This window comes from Lipotes vexillifer, unplaced genomic scaffold, assembly GCF_000442215.2.
Source record: "Lipotes vexillifer unplaced genomic scaffold, Lipotes_vexillifer_v1.1 scaffold957, whole genome shotgun sequence".
Taxonomy (NCBI): domain Eukaryota; kingdom Metazoa; phylum Chordata; class Mammalia; order Artiodactyla; family Lipotidae; genus Lipotes; species Lipotes vexillifer.
In genome coordinates, this window is record NW_006791360.1 from 857467 (window position 1) to 864748 (window position 7282).

The 7282-nt window shown below is 40.7% G+C and overlaps 1 pseudogene across 1 annotated transcript; it reads left to right on the top strand.

Moving 5' to 3' along the window:
• Positions 1-2171: 2171 nt before the first annotated feature.
• Positions 2172-2962, top strand: LOC103089026 (60S ribosomal protein L7 pseudogene; annotated as a pseudogene). The gene has a single exon (XR_457089.1). The product of XR_457089.1 is annotated as a 60S ribosomal protein L7 pseudogene (transcript).
• The last annotated feature ends 4320 nt before the right edge of the window (positions 2963-7282 follow it).

Here is a 7282-nt window from a genome sequence, read left to right on the forward strand (position 1 = left end):
TGCATATGAATCTACAATTATCTCAGTTAAAATTTCAACTAAAAAAAAATCCTGGGCTTCCCTGGTGGCGCAGTGGTTGAGAGTCCGCCTGCCAACGTAGCGGACACGAGTTCGTGCCCTGGTCTGGGAAGATCCCATATGCCACAGAGCGGCTGGGCCCGTGAGCCATGGCTGCTGAGCCTGCGCGTCCAGAGCCTGTGCTCTGCAACGGGAGAGGCCACAACAGTGAGAGGCCTGCGTACCGCAAAAAATAAAATAAAATCCTGAAAAAAATAAAATAAAATAAAATCCTGAAAACCTAAATCCACATAACCAGAGGCTCCCTGAAAGCTGGAGCCTAGACATTTGACAGTTCCTTGTGCTTTTCAAACTGTCAGTAGTAATGAACTAGTGGGGTTCCCCCACAATTGAAGCAATCCAGTACTTTCCTAAAATACAATAAAAAGAACTAATAGAAAAATGAAGACAAAATACAAACCCATATTTTCTTATTATTAACTTTTGATTTCTGAAGGCTATAACAGTGGGCATAGCAATGGGCACTGGGATCACACTTTTGAGCAGTGATGCATCAAGACAACTAAGCCTACTCATGAGTTCTTACCACACCAGTTCCATCTCCTGAAAATTCAACAGAGACATCATCTGGCTAAAGAGATACTTCTCATGTTCTTGAAAAAGATCTTAAAATACTTATGTGGGGGGAAAAAAACCTCCTGTCTATTCATGAAAAAGCCCATCAGAGCCAAAAAAAAAAAAACACAAAAACAAAACACTTCAGGAACCAATCTCTTTATAAAAAACAACATATGTTAAATGTTCTTTGATGCCTGATAGATTAACTCAGAAATCATTATTTAAAATATTGGGAATTCCCTGGCGGCCCAATGGTTAGGACTTCCAGCTTTCACTGCTGAGGGCGCAGGTTCAATCCCTGGTCGGGAAACTAAGATCCCACAAGCCATGCGGGGGGGCACAGAGCCCCGGTTCCTGGAGCAGCTGCAGGAGCTGGATGCCAAGGCAGCTGCAGTCCGAGAGCAGGAGGCTAGGGGCACAGCGGCCTGTGCAGACGTCCGAGGCGTGCTCGACCGGCTCCCGGTCAAGGGGGGGGGGGGGGGGGGGACACCACAAAATACCTGAGATTAAATTAAGGCAACTCAAGGTGTTCTGTGAAACTCTTTACAGGAGACTAGTCTGTACTGGGTTTCACAATAAGAGTGCTCCAGATATGAAACTGTCTCTTTTCCAACACTATAATTCTACATCTGACTACCTTCCACCTTAATTTAAGTTCAAGTGGAGATATTATAGACAGTATTTATTAGCTCAAATAAATAATAAATAAATTTATTAAATAATAAATAATAAAAGAGACACTGCTTTGGAAAAGACCCCCAGTGTTCTCCTTACTTGTGCAAGTAATAAATCCTTCTCCGAGAAAAATAAAACAAATACTAGGGGTTGTGGGAAAAAACATGAAAAATTAAATCCAAGAGTAATTCCCAAGTTTCACACTCCTTTTAAAATGAAACGCTTGCCAATGATATTAACAAACAGCACACTCTTTTCCCTCTCTTTGCCAATACTATTAGAGATTTATCAATACACAGCAAAATGTTAACAACTAGGTGATACACAGAAGGAAAACCTAGGGCATGGATACTCCTGATTAACAGCCCTAATACACAGCAAAACACATTTATTAGTGAAATTGAAAAAGGAAACAATTATTCATCAATTAAAAGGAAGTACTGATACCACAGTATGGATGAACCTTGAAAACATGATAAAGAAGCCATTCACAATGACCTCATATTATGATTCCATTTATATGACATATCCAGAATAGGCAAATCTATACAGACATAAATTATTCATTGCATAGGGCTGGGAGCAAGGATGGGATTGAAAATGACAGCTAAAAGGTTCCTTTTTGAGGTGATAACATTTTTCTAAAACTGATTTTGGTAGGTTTGCACAACTCTGAATATACAAAAAAAAATTGAAATGTACAATTAAAATGGATGAACTGTATTATACGCAAATTACATATCAATAAAGCTGCTGCCAAAAAAAATGGCGGGGGGAGGAAACAGCAGCAGACTCCACAGATAGTAGCCAGTAACTGCTTACTAAATATATAACAAAAATAAAGAAATGGCTCTTTCCCGGCTGGAACCATGGAAGGTGCTGAGGAGAAGAAAAAGAAGGTTCCTGCTGTGCCAGAAACCCTTAAGAAAAAGAGAAAGAATTTTGCAGAGCTTAAGATCAAGCGCCTGAGAAAGAAATTTGCCCAGAAGATGCTTCGAAAGGCAAGGAGAAGCTTATCTATGAAAAAGCTAAGCACTATCACAAGGAATACTGGCAGATGTACAGAACTGAAATTCGAATGGCTAGGATGGCAAGAAAAGCTGGCAACTTCTACGTACCCGCGGAACCCAAATTGGCATTTGTCATCAGGATCAGAGGTATCAATGGTATGAGCCCAAAGGTTCGAAAGGTGTTGCAGCTTCTTCGCCTCCGTCAGATTTTCAACGGCACCTTTGTGAAGCTCAACAAGGCTTCAATTAACATGCTGAGAATTGTGGAATACATTGCATGGAGGTACCCAAACCTGAAGTCAGTAAATGAATTGATCTACAAGCGTGGTTATGGCAAAATCAACAAGAAGCAAACTGCCCGGACGGATAACGTGTTGATTGCTCGATCTCTTGGCAAATACAGCATTATCTGCATGGAGGATCTGATTCATGAGATCTATACTGCTGGAAAACGTTTCAAAGAAGCAAACAACTTCCTGTGGGCCTTCAAATTGTCTTCTCCACGAGGTGGAATGAAGAAAAAGACTACCCATTTTGTAGAAGGTGGAGATGCTGGCAACAGGGAAGACCAGATCAACAGACTTATAAGAAGGATGAACTAAGGTATCTACCATGATTATTTTTGTAATCTGGTCAGTTAATAAACAGTGACTGGACTGCTATCAACAGACTTATAAGAAGGATGAACTAAGGTATCTACCATGATTATTTTTGTAATCTGGTCAGTTAATAAACAGTGACTGCTTTCAAATTGAAAAATAAATTTAAAAAATAAAGAAATGAAGTGAGGGGATTTCCCTGGCAGTCCAGCACTTAACAGACTCTTGAGATGCCACTGCAGGGGGCACAGGTTCCATCCTGGTCAGGGAACTAACATCCCGCATGCTGCATGGTGCAGCCAAAAAGTAAAATAAAAATTTTTTTAAAATGAAGTGAAAGGATTAAGTGCTTATATAGAAAAAAGAAAAAAGTACAGAATTTTTTCACATATACCTAGTGACAGAAATGCAGAAGCAAAACTGAATCAAGTCTACTGAGTACAGAAATGGATGAAGGAAGTAATAACTGGTCTTAGAATACCTTATACACATCAACTAAAGAGCTATGCATATTATCTCTGTAGGTCAAGGCTAGCTATCATTCATGGTACAATATACATCAGTTTCCCTTTCCATCCATAATTCCAACCTCTACTAATTATTTATGTAATTTAAAAGAAGGGAATATGATATTTACATAAACAGTGTGTGGAAGAGTAGAATACATACACATGTATATACTGGAAAAAGCAAAATCTCGCTGAAGGGCATATGAGAAACTGATGGCTTTGGTTGCCTGTACAGAAGAGAGGAAGGGTGTTTCTGGTACTTTCAAATTTTGAAAGTAGTATCTATCATGTAACCAAAAAAGTTAAGAATTTGAATTAAAAAAAAAAAGAATTTGAATAAAAAATATCTTTCAGTGAGTCTGATAGCCCTCCAGCTTGACACAGATCCATTAAGCAACTACTCTATAGCTGCTTGGTTAAAAAAACATGCCTAAAACCATGCAATGGTACTATATCATCCATTCTTCTATCTCCATCTTCTCACCAGAGTTCCAGAGAGTGAAACTCTATGTAAGTGGAAACATAGAACACTGGAGATATTCCTCCTGAACAGTAAACACAAGAGACCCAGTTTCCTAGTCTAGCAACTAAGTGATCCCTAAGTCTTCTCTTTAATTCTGAGAACCTATGAGATTAAATGATATTTCGCCAACCACATTTGTGTATGGTGTGAGGCAGTGTTCTAATTTCATTCTTTTACATGTAGCTGTCCAGTTTTCCCAGCACCACTTACTGAAGAGGCTGTCTTTTCTCCGCAGTATATTTTTGCCTCCTTTATCAAAGATAAGGTGACCATATGTGCGTGGGTTTATCTCTGGGTTTTCTATCCTGTTCCTTTGATCTATATTTCTGTTTTTGTGCCAGTACCATACTGTCTTGATTACTGTAGATTTGTAGTATAGTCTGAAGTCAGGGAGCCTGATTCCTCCAGCTCCGTTTTTCTTTCTCAAGATTGCTTTGGCTATTCGGGGTCTTTTATGTTTCCGTACAAATTGTAACATTTTTTGTTCTAGCTCTGTGTAAAATGCCATTGGTAGTTTGACAGGGATTGCACTGAATCTGCAGAGTGCTTTGGATAGTATAGTCATTTCACAATGTTGATTCTTCCAATTCAAGAGCCAACCACATTTGTGTCTCTAGGTTTCCCCTGTTCACATATCCCCTCCCCAACTTGAACAGATTTCAAAGAATCTCTTTAAGGAAAAAGTCTGTGTAGCACAAATCTGAAAACATAAATAGGTGTTAGAAAAATATGTGGGGACTTCCCTGGTGGCACAGTAGTTAAGGATCCGCCTGCCAATGCAGGGGGACACAGGTTCAATCTCTGGTCCGGGAAGATCCCACATGCCGCGGAGCAACTAAGCCCATTTGCCACGACTACTGAGCCTGCAATCTAGAGCCCATGAACCACAACTACTGAGCCCACGAGTCACAACTACTGAAGCTCGCGTGCCTAGAGCCCATGCTCTGCAACAGGAGAAGCCACCGCAATGAGAAGCCCGCACACCACAACGAAGAGTAGGCCCCTCTCGCCGCAACTAGAGAAAGCCTGCATGCAGCAAAGAAGACCCAACGCAGCCAAAAAAATAATTTAAAAAAATAATAAACTGGGGGCTTCCCTGGTGGCGCAGTGGTTGAGAGTCTGCCTGCTGATGCAGGGGACACGGGTTCGGGCCCCAGTGCGGGAAGATCCCACATGCCGCGGAGCGGCTGGGCCCGTGAGCCATGGCTGCTGAGCCTGCGCGTCCAGAGCCTGTGCTCCGCAACAGGAGAGGCCAAGTGAGAGGCCTGCGTACCGCAAAAAAAAAATAAAAATCTACAAACAATAAATGCTGTAGAGGGTGTGGAGAAAAGGGAACCCTCTTGCACTGCTGGTAGGAATGTAAATTGATACAGCCACTATGAAGAGCAGTATGGAGGTTCCTTAAAAAACTACAAAATAGAACTACCATACGACCCAGCAATCCCACTACTGGGCACATACCCTCAGAAAACCATAATTCAAAGAGTCATGTACCAAAACGTTCATTACAGCTCTATTTACAATACCCAGGACATGGAAGCAACCTAAGTGTCCATTGACAGATGAATGGATAAAGAAGATGTGGCACATATATACAATGGAACATTACTCAGCCATAAAAAGAAACAAAACTGAGTTATTTGTAGTGAGGTGGATGGACCTAGAGACTGTTATACAGAGTGAAGTATGTCAGAAAGAGAAAAATACCATATACATACACATATATATGGAATCTAAAAAAAGAAAAAAGAAAAAAAATGGTCAGAAGAACCTAGGGGCAAGACGGGAATAAAGATGCAGACCTACTAGAGAATGGACTTGAGGATACGGGGTGGGGGAGGGTAATCTGGGACAAAGTGAAAGAGTGGCATGGACATATATACACTACCAAACGTAAAATAGCTAGTAGTGGGAAGCAGCCGCACAGCACAGGGAGATCAGCTCCGTGCTTTGTGACCACCTAGAGGGGTGGGATAGGGAGGGTGGGAGGGAGGGAGACACAAGAGGGAAGAAATATGGGGACATATGTATATGTATAACTGATTCACTTTGTTATAAAGCAGAAAGTAACACACCATTGTAAAGCAATTATACTCCAATAAAGATGTTAAAAAAAAAAAACAATAATTATCTCTGAGGAGGGCAATGGGAATGGGGAGAACAGAGGAGGTTGGAGTAGAAAGGTCTGAAAGGGGACTTGCACTTTCTCTTGTATTTTCCTTCTTTATTTGAATTTTTTACAACTAGCATATGGTTACTGAATAACTAGGGACATTTCAGGAAAGGTGAAATGTACCTAAAAGCTAATTCCCATTAACTTTATTTTTTTAATAAAACCTGAAAGTAGCAGGAGTGTTATCTTTTTCTAAAAGCATTACTTTTCCTAACAGAAGAAATTATCCAAAATGTGAATCTCTTACACACCACACACATATATGTACCTAAACACAGTCCTGTTAAAATTAAAGAAACTTTCCTGTTCCTCCTGATGTTTCTATTCCTTCTAGAAACCCAGTAACTTGCAAAATGTTCAATATCGGGACTTCCCTGGTGGTCCAGTGGTGGAGAATCTGCCTTACAATGAATGCAGAGGACGCGGGTTCAATCCCTAGTCAGTGAACTAAGATCCCACATGTCGCCAAGCAACTAATCCCACATGCCACAAGTACTGAGCTCACGCACCTCAACTAGAGCCCACGTGCTGCAAACTATAGAGCCCACGTGCTCTGGAACCCACGCGTCACAACTACAGAGCCTGCGCCCTGGAGCCTGTGAGCCACAACTAAAGAAGCAAAAACCTGCATGCCACAACTAAAGAGAAGCCCACGCAACACAACAAAGATCCCTCATGCCGCGGCTAAGACCCAATGCAGCCAAAAATACATTAAATAAATATATAATAAATAAATCTTTAAAAAAAAATCTTCAATATCTCTCTAATGCAAATTTCCCCTTCTCAAACCCACTGTCATAGTTAAGCATCCCTCACTGCTCTTCTGGACTGCATATATTGTAATACCTCCCCTCCCTGTCTCCCTACCTTTGAAGGGAATCCTTCCAAGTCTGCCCTCAGATTACAGAAGTATATTTTATAATTCTACTCCAAGGATCTTGGGCTACTTGTACAAATGCAATCAAGGGACAGTTGAGCAATTCTCCAAATAATCTGATGATTAGAGGCAACCAAATTAATCTATTTTTTAAATTTCAGACAAATTTTAATAGCTGCTAAAGCAGTCTGATAAAAAGATTGAAGCGTATGGAGTAGAAACTATTGACTAAAATAATTATCCTGCTCATCCTGGATCGGTTTGATATCTCCTTCAAAGA